Source organism: Macrosteles quadrilineatus, unplaced genomic scaffold, assembly GCF_028750875.1.
Source record: "Macrosteles quadrilineatus isolate MER2022 unplaced genomic scaffold, UCM_ALF_1.0 Scaffold_31__1_contigs__length_1484076, whole genome shotgun sequence".
Classification (NCBI taxonomy): Eukaryota; Metazoa; Arthropoda; class Insecta; order Hemiptera; family Cicadellidae; genus Macrosteles; species Macrosteles quadrilineatus.
The window spans coordinates 192,037-203,672 of NW_026542624.1; the positions used below are offsets into that span (position 1 = coordinate 192,037).

At 35.9% G+C, this 11,636-nt stretch overlaps 1 long non-coding RNA gene across 1 annotated transcript; it reads right to left on the reverse strand.

Moving 5' to 3' along the window:
• Positions 1-5,144: 5,144 nt before the first annotated feature.
• Positions 5,145-6,708, reverse strand: LOC129005689 (uncharacterized). Its single transcript, XR_008491856.1, has 2 exons — positions 6,432-6,708; positions 5,145-5,242 (listed from the first exon to the last, which is right to left on the reverse strand). It is a non-coding gene; the product is annotated as an uncharacterized LOC129005689 (long non-coding RNA).
• Positions 6,709-11,636: the final 4,928 nt, after the last annotated feature.

Consider the following 11,636-nt stretch of genomic DNA (forward strand, 5'->3'; position numbering starts at 1 on the left):
TTAAGAAAACTGCATGCTGGTCGAAGCCAACCAGCCACCGGGAAATGTCCGATTAACTGCCCACACAAGGAGTACACATCCCTCTTGGTCTCAATTTTATCCAAAGCTTTTATCTTGTTGTCTCTGGTCCACATCAACTTGCCATCTCTTTTTGAGACGCTTAAGAAAACTGCATGCTGGTCGAAGCCAACCAGCCACCGGGAAATGTCCGATTAACTGCCCACACAAGGAGTACACATCCCTCTTGGTCTCAATTTTATCCAAAGCTTTTATCTTGTTGTCTCTGGTCCACATCAACTTGCCATCTCTTTTTGAGACGTTAAGCCCCAAAACCCTACTTCCATCAAGTGGCTCCACTGGTTTCGCTGACAGCCCATATTTTTCCAACAACTTCTTTACTACATCACCGCCAACAATGTTCTCATTCACCACTATGTCGTCAACATAAGAGTCCGTAGCACTTCGGACTATTGGGTCCATTGACAGAACTTTATTAACAATTTTGCTCATTATTTTCGGTGCGACATTTAGACCAAACCCGAGTCGTGTTAGACAATAATTCTTATCCTTAAATCGGACCACTTGGAATTTCCATAAATGAGGAGCAATATGGATTTGGAGATATGCCTTACGAAGGTCGATAGTGCTCACATGTTCTCCTAGCTTTCTCCACATCCTTAGCTTTTCCCCACAAACCTCACTTTCTGCTGTATGGCTTGAAACATACTGATTTAATTCCCTGTAATCCATTACAGGTCGCACTTTGTCCTTGTTATGTTGCACGACCGCCATTAAAGGAATTAAGCCATCAAACTCCCCGTCATAAGGCTGGAGCCAACCGTCTCTTATCCAATCATGCACTTCAGCGTCAAACGCCTCCCTTGCCTCTTTTGAAATTGAGTATGAAGGTACTTGGTTATTTATCTTAGGTGTTTTACCGCCATCTTTCCAATTCCATTCAACGGTCCATTTTCCATCAACAAATTTCGCATTAAAGTCACAATCATTAATAGCGATCTCATCGTTGCCATTCTCCGAGGTTTCCTTCACGCACAACTCCTTCTTGGCCTCAGCCATCGCTCCGATATCAACGTCCCTGAACGTAATAGTGCCATCTCCATCAATAGTGACACCTCCCATTGCAGTCACTGCATCCATCCCTAGAAGCATCTGATACCTTGGCAATACACTGGCAACCAAGCAACTCAGTTTGAGCGGAACACCTCTTATCAAAACTTGTAACATACATGTCATGTTACACTCAACTGATTCTCCATTCATCATTATAATCCTTTGACTTACTGGCTTCAGTTCTACTCCATATTTCACTAAACTAGGTGACACAATGCTCCTTGAACAACCTGAGTCCAGCAAGGCACAGCATTTAAAACCCGACACACTTATTGTTAATGTAGGGAGTTGCGCTGAAGAAATTGGGCCACCCGCGCAACATAAGGCAGCCCCATTCACTCGTTTTTTGGAATTTGTGAACATTTTGAGGCATAATGTCCTACCTCCCCACACCGGTAACAGGTTACTTTTGACTCACGATTTAGATGGGGACACGAACGTGCTACGTGGCCTTCCCTCTCACAAACAAAGCATTTTTTAGACCACTGTTTACCAACTTTGAAAACTTTGGCATTAGCCTGTGCAACCGCCCCAAAGTTTGACTCACTGCCCAACAGATTCCTAGCTCTTGTCATTACATCCGACAACTCCATGCTTTGAAGAGAACACGCAGCTTCAACTGGGTTTGAGTATCTTCTGGCAAGCCATGTACAACTGCGCTCTTAATCCACTCATCAGATACAAAAGGGTCCACCAATTTTGCCAATCTCTTCAAATCAGAAGCATATACATCTAGTGACTCACCGGGAAGTAGACGCCTAGCTGTAAATTCTGCATAAGCCTGAAAACAGTTCGCAGAAAAGGCCTGCAGCAATGCATTGGTGAGAGCCTCATAGTTACTCTTTACATTTTCTGCTAGCCCGTCATATACAGAAAATGCTCCTCCAGCCAAAAATAGGGGGAGAACTGTCTGCAAGTCTTTCACCTTTTGGAGCTTACATACCAATTCTAGTTTCTTTAACCACTCACTAAAATCACCACTTCCATCATACTGCTTAATCAAGTCTGAGAACTTAACACCAGTACCTGACATTATGCCGAAATAGCTTGTAATTAAATCAACATGCAAATTAAAAAAATAATTAAGATATTTAATGCTTTAACAAACTAACATTTTTTTACACATCAGAACAATCCAACTCTGGTAAATATTGATTTCTCCATGACTACAAGAATCAATAAAAATCATCCAAAGATAAACAAATAAAAATGTTCACAATATCAAACAGCTGATGACTAATTTATATCACAAGCACAGGAAATTCACTAAAAGAGCAGGAGATGTACGACCCGGAATTGTACTCCCCTAGAATTCAACATAAAATTATTTCTGTACGGGATGGAATTGTACCCCCCGGAATTTTGCCCCCCTCTTGGACAGGTAGCTTGGCTTGTGTACGGGTTGGAGTTGTACCCCCCCCTGTTGTAATTACATCTTCAAACATCTTTCAATAAACTTAATTGGTATTATTAAAATGAAATAGTATCAAATGCTCTCTAAATCTAAAGTGACATATGTTTGGTTTCTAATCCTGTACAGAAAATAGTGGTTGTACTAAGGAAATGATTGCAAAGAGATTGTCCAAACATTTGGCTTTACCACTTTACTTCGCCCCGGATCATATGGATATTTTATTCATTTTCTTAAACCATGAAAAGCCGGTTTACATTATTTCCTAGTTTGTTTTATAATTCTGTTATCCAATAACTTAAAACCTGTTCATAAAAATTAACTTTTACTCACCTTTAACCTTCGAAAATTTGCACAAGACAAAGCCTGAAGTCAATTTCCAAACATCGTAAGTAGGCCTTTTTAATGTTATACAATCTAATAGATAAAAATATAACAATAAATAATACAATGTTACGAATCCAATGAATGGTGTTTTGCCTGTGTCTCTCACCAATGTAGTATATTGTTGGTACGATTAATACTAAATATGGAGTCTATTTTATTTTATGGTAATAATTAATTATTGAATTTTTTAATGATTACCGTAAAGCAGCTTTTTAGATAATTTTTACAATATAAATTCAGCTCTACACTTACTCCGTACGCAGTGAGAAAGCTTAAAATCAAACGTTAAGTGAGAAATTTTATTATAAGTTTTAATAAAAGCAAACAAAAGACAAAAATTATTACAATATAAAATATTGTTAGTACATTATATAAAAGTCCAAGTGGTCAAATTAATAAAGGTTTTGCGTTTTCAAGTCTATTCTAAGCTTGGATTTTAACGCATATTATATTATAATTTATTTTCGATGCCACACACTTATTTATTAATCACAGTCAAATGGAGGGAGGGTACAAATCCAGGGGGGTACACTTCCAGGGCGTACATCTTCTGCTGTCACCAGGGGTTACGATTCCGGTCTTAGAAGAAGGACTAGACTGACAGGAGGTACAATTCCACCCCGTACACTGACCTAATAAACGTTAGTTCTTACTGGGTGGGTAAAACTCCGGCCTGTACAGTTTTTTAGATACCAGTGGATTTAATCAAACCACTCGTGCATAACAATATAAAAGTTTTATGAGGGGGGGTACAATTCCCGTACACACTGTTTTGGTTGAGAAAATGAGACGTCATTGTGATGTCACTAACCTGCGGGGGGTACAATTCCGCCACCCCCTAAAAACGGTAGGACTCCGGCTAACATCCTCTCCTCGTTCGCAGTGTTGGTAGGAATCTTGTAGGTTCTTCATTAGGTATATAGGCTAATAGGGAGAATAAACCCTTTAAGAACATCAACTCTATTTCTTCTACTTGGTGGGTGGCGTTCTAAGACTTTCCTGGGTGTACATAGTTTACAAATCAGTCCTTTCAATGATTGCTCAAAAAATACAGTACTATGTCAATAATTTTTCTTTTTTGGTAAATATATATAAACATTTGCTTAGGCTTTCTCACTTTTTTCCACTGTAACATGTACGCAATCCCAAATTCAAAATAGTAAATATAATAAGATTTTTTCTTTAGTTGGAGCATATGTAATCTTTGGTAAAATATAAAAGTTTAGTATGAAATAAATAAATTTGACCAAATCCACGCTAATACAAGCGTATGTACAAATAAACTTTCATTTTCGTCCAAGGATTTTTAATTTTTTTGTTTAATATGGTGTATTTGGCCACGAGAAAGCAATTGGAGTTGGTCACAAGGCTGGAAAAACTCCAGTTTCCGCCCTACAGCCCTTGAAAGTGCCCATACTAACGTCGAATGCCTTTTTGTGGTCACAGTTGAAAAAAAAAACAGCTGATAAAGGTTATTTTTATTGCAATCTATTTATTTATAAAGGAGTATTATAGCTATTTACCTCACAAGTGTAGTAAGAGCGTTTTCACATCACGCAGGTGTATGTGTGCAACAAGCGTCAAGCAGAAGAGAGTTGCATAATTTACGTAAGTGATGTAAACATGCTCTTACTACACTTGTAATGTAAATAGCTATTACTTTGTATCATCTAAAACGTGTTCACTGATTACCGTACATAATAAATCTTTATAATTTGATTATGTTTATTATGTTATTGTTGATTATGTTTCTTTGTTTTTGATTATGTGATAATTATAATTAAGGTAATTTTCTTATTTAATAAATTCAATGTTTAATTCAATCCGAGCTCGGCTCGGTTTCCTGGTACTAGATCAAAAATCAAGCAAACGTCGCTGTTTACTCATTATTGTAAACTCCACTTGGAGTATCCAATTATGCTGGTTGCAAACTCTTTTAAACGTAGATCTACACATTTGTACTAAATTTTATAAAAATTATTTTTACTCGGGTTGTGCTAACTGACTTATATACAAAAATATAAACGCCAGGGCATATTTATGAGTTTGTATGAATGTCGTTTTTGGCCTCTGGGGACAACTAACAAAAAAGTAAATCGGTCTCGGATTCAGATCATGCCATAAGACTTACGGTAATAGCTATAACTACGGTAATATGGGAAATTTGCTAGAATACTAGGCCCTCTATGGGATGTATAAGAAAGAACACATACAGTTATTTTCAAACAAATTTTATTCAATATATCATTTAGACCAATGATGTTTTCCAGCATGCAATATTGGATGATGATTGCTGACAGTTTGAGATAATACCTGAAAAAATAAAGGGAATACTATCATTCTATGAAGCCAAAGCAATCCTTGGTTTTCATGATGCCGACTGGTTTCGTCATAATTTAAGTGGCATTGTCAAGCCCTAAAACTTGTACCTAGTTGTTGCTCATATGAGATCATGAAATATATAAATTCGGAGGTTGTTTAGCTTTTTTGCAAATAACTTTTAAATGGTGAGAAAACCTACGAAAGTGAATGGTAATATTTTGAAAGAGGATGAAATTTCCTACAAATTGAGACTATTTGTTTCTTGAAAATACTCAAAAAGGCAGTCAAATGTTGCCTCAAAAAAAAAAAAAAAAAATTGAAAAGGCCCGTTTTTTAATATGCTTTATTTCTTATGGAAAACATGTAATTTTAATTTATCAACATCAATCATAACAAAAACAAACTTTCATAATCATATGCAAATTTACAGCGAGTGAGCTTTCCAAAATACCCATTAAAATCAGTAGAACTAATATTCATACGTACACAGATTTTTGAAACTTAATTATTATAAGAGTAAAGTAAGCACATATTTATTTACCAAAACAGTAACGAACAAGTTAAATGTTTAAAATGTTGAACAAGATTGTTTTTACATAAGTGTGCAGCAGCATTAGGCTGCAATCATTGAGATTGGTAGGACAATCATGCTATTTCAGGTTAAGCTAGTTTACAAATTTTAATATCTACTCTTACTACTTTTTAAAATTAGAAAGACCACAAATTAATAACTAAATTTGCCTCTGTATCAATTTTTTGTTCATTTTCAAAAGCCAAAATGTTTAAATGATAACCATAATCAGTTATGACTTTTTGATTAGGTATCCAAACATTTTCTGCACCCCCATGCACAGAATTGCTTTATTTTATATCTACCACAATGTAAAATGATATATGGATAGAAATATATATTAAACTACCAGAAATGATGAAAACAATCTAATCAATTGAAATATTAGAAACATCTAGGCCTAAAAAGTAGGCTTAGATGACTTGTTAAATGGTGTGTGTTTTCTGAGTACTATAAACAATATATATATGTATAGTATTCGTTTTAAGTTCTTTGTGAACCTTCGCGGTTTTTCGCCTGTCTACCCAACCAAGCTGGCTTGATGTACGAAATAAAATCTTGACTTTTGACTGAATAAAAGAGTGCTGTATAGTATACAATAAAACTCACGTCTAACTTAAACTGGAAGCAGTTTTTGAGCTCCATATACTCCATGAGGAGGGGTCCAAACTTTGGAGGATGTTTCCTGATAGATCCGACAAAGTCCCAAACATATAACAGGCTTCTGACATTTCAAAAACAGCGAGAATCAGCAGCAAAACAATTACAGACCTCATCTTGGATGGCTCAGAAAGAATAATCTATCAATTCTCGAGTTTTTGAATCATTATATCATTGTTGAACCATCAAACACTTGTGTAATTGGACAATTACCATCACTGCAAACGCTGTAGGCCTGTATATGCGTCCTAATATTCTACTAATGTATCTTATCACTAATGTTTTTGGTAAAAATCATGCTACTAAGGGAGTTATTACAAAAGTGTGTTTCATACTGAATTTGTAAAACAATTAGAAAATTATCTAAAAATTTCTTTTAAATTTTAAAAGATTTTAAAAGATTTTATTGCTTATATTATACTGTACTGTATTTCATTACTTGGGCGTAATGTGTCTCTTTTCGACCCGAGCTCAAGTTTTACGATCGGAACATAATCACCTATAATTTTCCCACTGAAAGTTTTTCTCTGAACGAAAAATTAAAATAAATCCTCGCTTACTTTATGTTCACATAAAGCAACCTTTTTATACTTTCCTTTATTAATAATTACACATTGGCACAAATTAAATTATATATATATCGTATTAAACTATAGTGTATACAGTGTATTTCATCCAACAAGCTAGGATATAGGGGAAGGTGAAATGCCGGGAATGCCACTCCCTTAGAGATTTGCACCAACACTTGGGCGCGCTCCCGGCATTTCTCGTTTCTATGATAGAGGTCTATCAACTTGAAATGGTTGGGCAATCCCCCAGAGCAAAAATGATCGGATTTTTATAAAATTTGGTACAAACGTGTAAACCCACATTTATTTGAATGAGTTCGTGAACCAGCATAATCGGACTATGAGAACGAGGGTTTATATGGGGGGTTTTATGGAGTAAAAATAGGTTTTTCCCATTTTTGACCCTAAAAACACAATTTCTTTCCAAACCATTTTGTAGAGCTTAAGAAAAACCAAATAATTTAGTACATTTAAGCGTTACTATGCGCTTAATGGTTACGGAGAAAATTTTAAAAAAATTTTAATTTAACATTCCCATGTTATTCTTATGGAGAATAAGTCAACTGTTATAGGTTGGTTGTTTATAAACATATTTTGATCAAATTTTGAAAATACATTCATTTCTTATTAAACTACAGTATTCACATCTTAAAAAAAAATACTTTTTTACCCTCCCTGTTGCAGTAAACCTAAGTACTTGTTAAACTAATTCTATTTAATTAGGGAATAAATGTGATATTTTTAAGGAGACATTTTAGTGTAAATGTAAACAGGCAAATGGAAATTTGCTAAGTGTGCAGGTTTTCTGCGGCGGGGGTATTTATGAAATATACTGTTTCACAACACTACGATGTTTTTAGCTGTTTTACAAATGATTCTCGTATTTATAATTTAATTTAACAAGTTGGCCAATGGGTCTGACGATAAAATAACTTGTCGATGAAGAGATTTTCCTATCTATCTATCTATCTATCTTCTTCTTCTATATAAATAAAATTGGAGTTTTGTCTGTACATTGCGTAGAATCATAAATGTCTTGGTTTTTTTCATTTCATACGATAGGAAAGCCGAAACGCGTGTTATCTTGATTTATGTCTGTCTGTCTGTCTGTAACACCCAAGATGGCATTTTACCCTCTCTTCTCCGGGAAAACAACTTTTTTTTTTTTTAGGGAGAGGAGGTAAAAATGCTTTTACGCACACAGGTAGCCAGCCTGTAGTGTGAGACTCCTTAGCTTGTCAGACTACTCACTAAAAAACCCCCTCTACTCTGTTGGACACAGACCTGGGATTGTTTGTCACATTACTTCAGGTCAGATCAACTGTGACCTAATCCCTCATGGCTCGCGCCGTTTCTGGCATTCAATTTCTTTATGACCTAGACTGCATCTCGGTCAAGCTCTAGCTTCTTTGTACAGAGAATATCCTGGACGAAATGTGACATACAGGTCCAATTGTCCTCACCCTCCGTCATCATCGGAATGACCACGTCTACCAACAACTGCCCTACATGTTGTTCAGTCTCCAGGCGGGAACCTTCCCAACGCTGGCAGCGGAAGAAGGTGTGCTCTGCGTTGTCGGGAGTGCCTGGGCAGTAGATCGTGAACCTAATCGTGTGCAATTGGGTGACACGGCTTTGCCCATCCTGAACAGGTATGACCGAAAAAACCCGTGACCTGTCAGAAACTGGGTAAGGTAATAGTCCACCTCACCATACCGTCGGTCAACCCATGGTTGGACTTGCTGAATCAGTCTCCTGGTCCAGCGTCCCCGCGACTCCTGTTCCCAGCTCTCCTGCCAGAGCTGGTCCGGGAAAACAACTAAAACAGATTATGATGAAACTATTTTGATGTATTCTCTACATGCATGAGAAGGTTTTTACTTGAAACTTGTCTACGTCCATTAGTAATAAAATAACGAACACTCAAAAACCCAGTTTTGTGCGGTATTAGACTCATTTTGTTTTAAGTTTTACCTTACAAGTCAAGTGATCTATTGTAAATTAGATAATATCAGCTGCTCCTGGAATATTGTGCAATTCTGATACCTAAAAACGAGCAAGCAATGCAGATAAACATTTAGGCGATGACTCTCTTCCACGTTAAATAACTTACGTATAAGTCAGTGAACACCATACTTAGAGAAGATGATGCTGTAAACTATCCAGCAGAGTTTTTCGACTCAGTATCAGCACCCGGTTTGCCTGCCTATGAGCTCACCCTGAAGATTGGAGCTCCAGTGATGCTGCTAAGAAACTTACATCCAGCCAAATTGTGTAATGGTACGCGTCTTTGTATTTGCAGTCTCCAGTACATCATTGAAGCAGAGATTCTCACTGGTTGTGGGGCTGGGGTATTGTTAATTATCCCAATTATTCCATTAATTCCTAGCAACTACCCGAGAGTTCAAGCAGCTACATTTCCGCGTCACATTTTGCTTCGCCATGACGATTAATAAATCAAAAGACTAGATGTTGTCCCCAACCAAACTGAACAGATCAGCATGTTTCTCTCACGGACAGTTGTACGTTGCGTACATCGATGTATAATACATCGATGGTTGCGTATTCCAGTGTGAGATCCAGCAAAAGCCTCTTCATTCATGCCTCGGGCGGCCATACTGCAAACGTAGTGTATGAGGAGGCACTCAGATAAACCACACACATTGTCATTGTCACATTGACTCTTTGTCAATGAAAGAAACCTCGGGTGAAAGAAGGGAAAGATATTCTAAATACCACAATTTATACCACTTCTCATTTAAATGTTTTATTGTAATTTTTTTAATACTACTATCATTATGTTTAATAGTTTAACTGTAATTATTTCGATATAGTATCTATATTATTATTTCTTTTTAATATTCCATACTTACTATTGTGTTAGTTATAACTCTTTCTTTTTATTATTACTGTAAATTAAATGCTTGAATTTATACTTGACATAATAAAATTGGTTCCCCATTGTATTGTTTGTACTATATATTTTGTTCACCCCGTATGTAGAACGGGTACACAGCTAGTTTATATATTTAATTTTAAAATACCGTCTAGTGGTCTGACGTTTTGCTTTCCATGCCATTAGTCATCGTTATTTGTGAACAAGGTTTTTGTAGCCCTAGGACCGAATATCAGCTGTTCGCTTATTTACTTAAAACATTAATCTTGTATATTTAACCAAGGCCCCACTAGAAAAAAGTTTTTCTAGTGGGGCCTTGATTTAACACACAAGCTGTCTATATGCTTTGAAATATAGACTTGTTTTATTGTCACCGTTGCTTAGCAACTACAGTATTTATTATTATTTTTACTGATTACCCTAAATATTTCTCCACATAACCTTAAAGTTCCAGTTGTGGACTGTTATAGTGTGCATATTGTGTGTATTTTCTCAATTTCGTATTGCGTGGTAAAAAAAAAGGTTCGTTACATGTTCGTCACCTGCAAAAATTCATCATTTCATTGTTTACTACGGAAAAATAATGTTTACAATGGAAAAGTAATGTTAACTACTATCTTTTTTATTTTCCGACGTAAAAAAAAAACAGATTTGTTATTGTTTCATCAACTGTGTCAATTTGCAACAAACTGTACAATCAATGTAAATTTTAACTTTAAATTGAACGTTAACAGAAAAAATTCTATGATTTTTATAATACAGTATTACTAACTGTAACAGAGAAATATCAATTAATAAAATAATTAGTTTTTGTAGTAGTGAAAAGTGAGTGAATTCAAAACACGAGTGAAAGTGAGTAAAACCATTACACATTCTCGACCATATTTTTTAACATATAGTCTCAAATCTTACTAATATTATAAATCTGAAAGTTTGTGAGTTTGTGTGTGTGTGTGTGTGTGTGTATGTGTGTGTTGCTCAATCACGCATAAACTACTGGACGGATTGGGCTGAAATTTGGCATGATGATAGCTCACATTCCCGATTAACATTAAAGCATATTCTTATCTCAAAATTTTTTTCGGGCTCCGCCCCAGTGGCTCTGTAGTTCCCCATGTTAACCTTATGATTTTTCATATTTTAAAGGAATTAATGAATCTTAACAGCTGTTTCAATTAAACAAGTTGGTTCTGTTCTATGATGTTCAATAGCATAAAATTTACAAGGATTACCAACAGGGTGCAGCACTATTATTTTTTTTTTTATTTATGACAACAGCTAATTTCCAACCTTAAGGTGAGTGAGCGTAGCGAACGAACTTCAACCAGGACGTGAATGAGCCATTCGAATACTTATGAAGTTAAACGGGGCAAAGCCCGTGGGTACAGCTAGTATTTAATGATCCTCATTCTACTCTTGTTATGCAATACTATTGGACCTCTGCTGGCCAATGTAATGGTGGAATTTACTGCAGCCCTGCAGCAGAAATAATATATAAATTCGCTGACAGTTAAAATTACCTTGAAGATTCCCTAATTATAATTTTATTGCAATTTGCAAAACGCCTTTGGACCCACATTGTACAACGAGCTGTTATATTGTTCATGAGCTTCCTTGAAATAGAAGGGATTAAAATGTAACGAAAGCATTTCCCAGATCTTGCATAATGCAATTTCGGTACATCTCAGC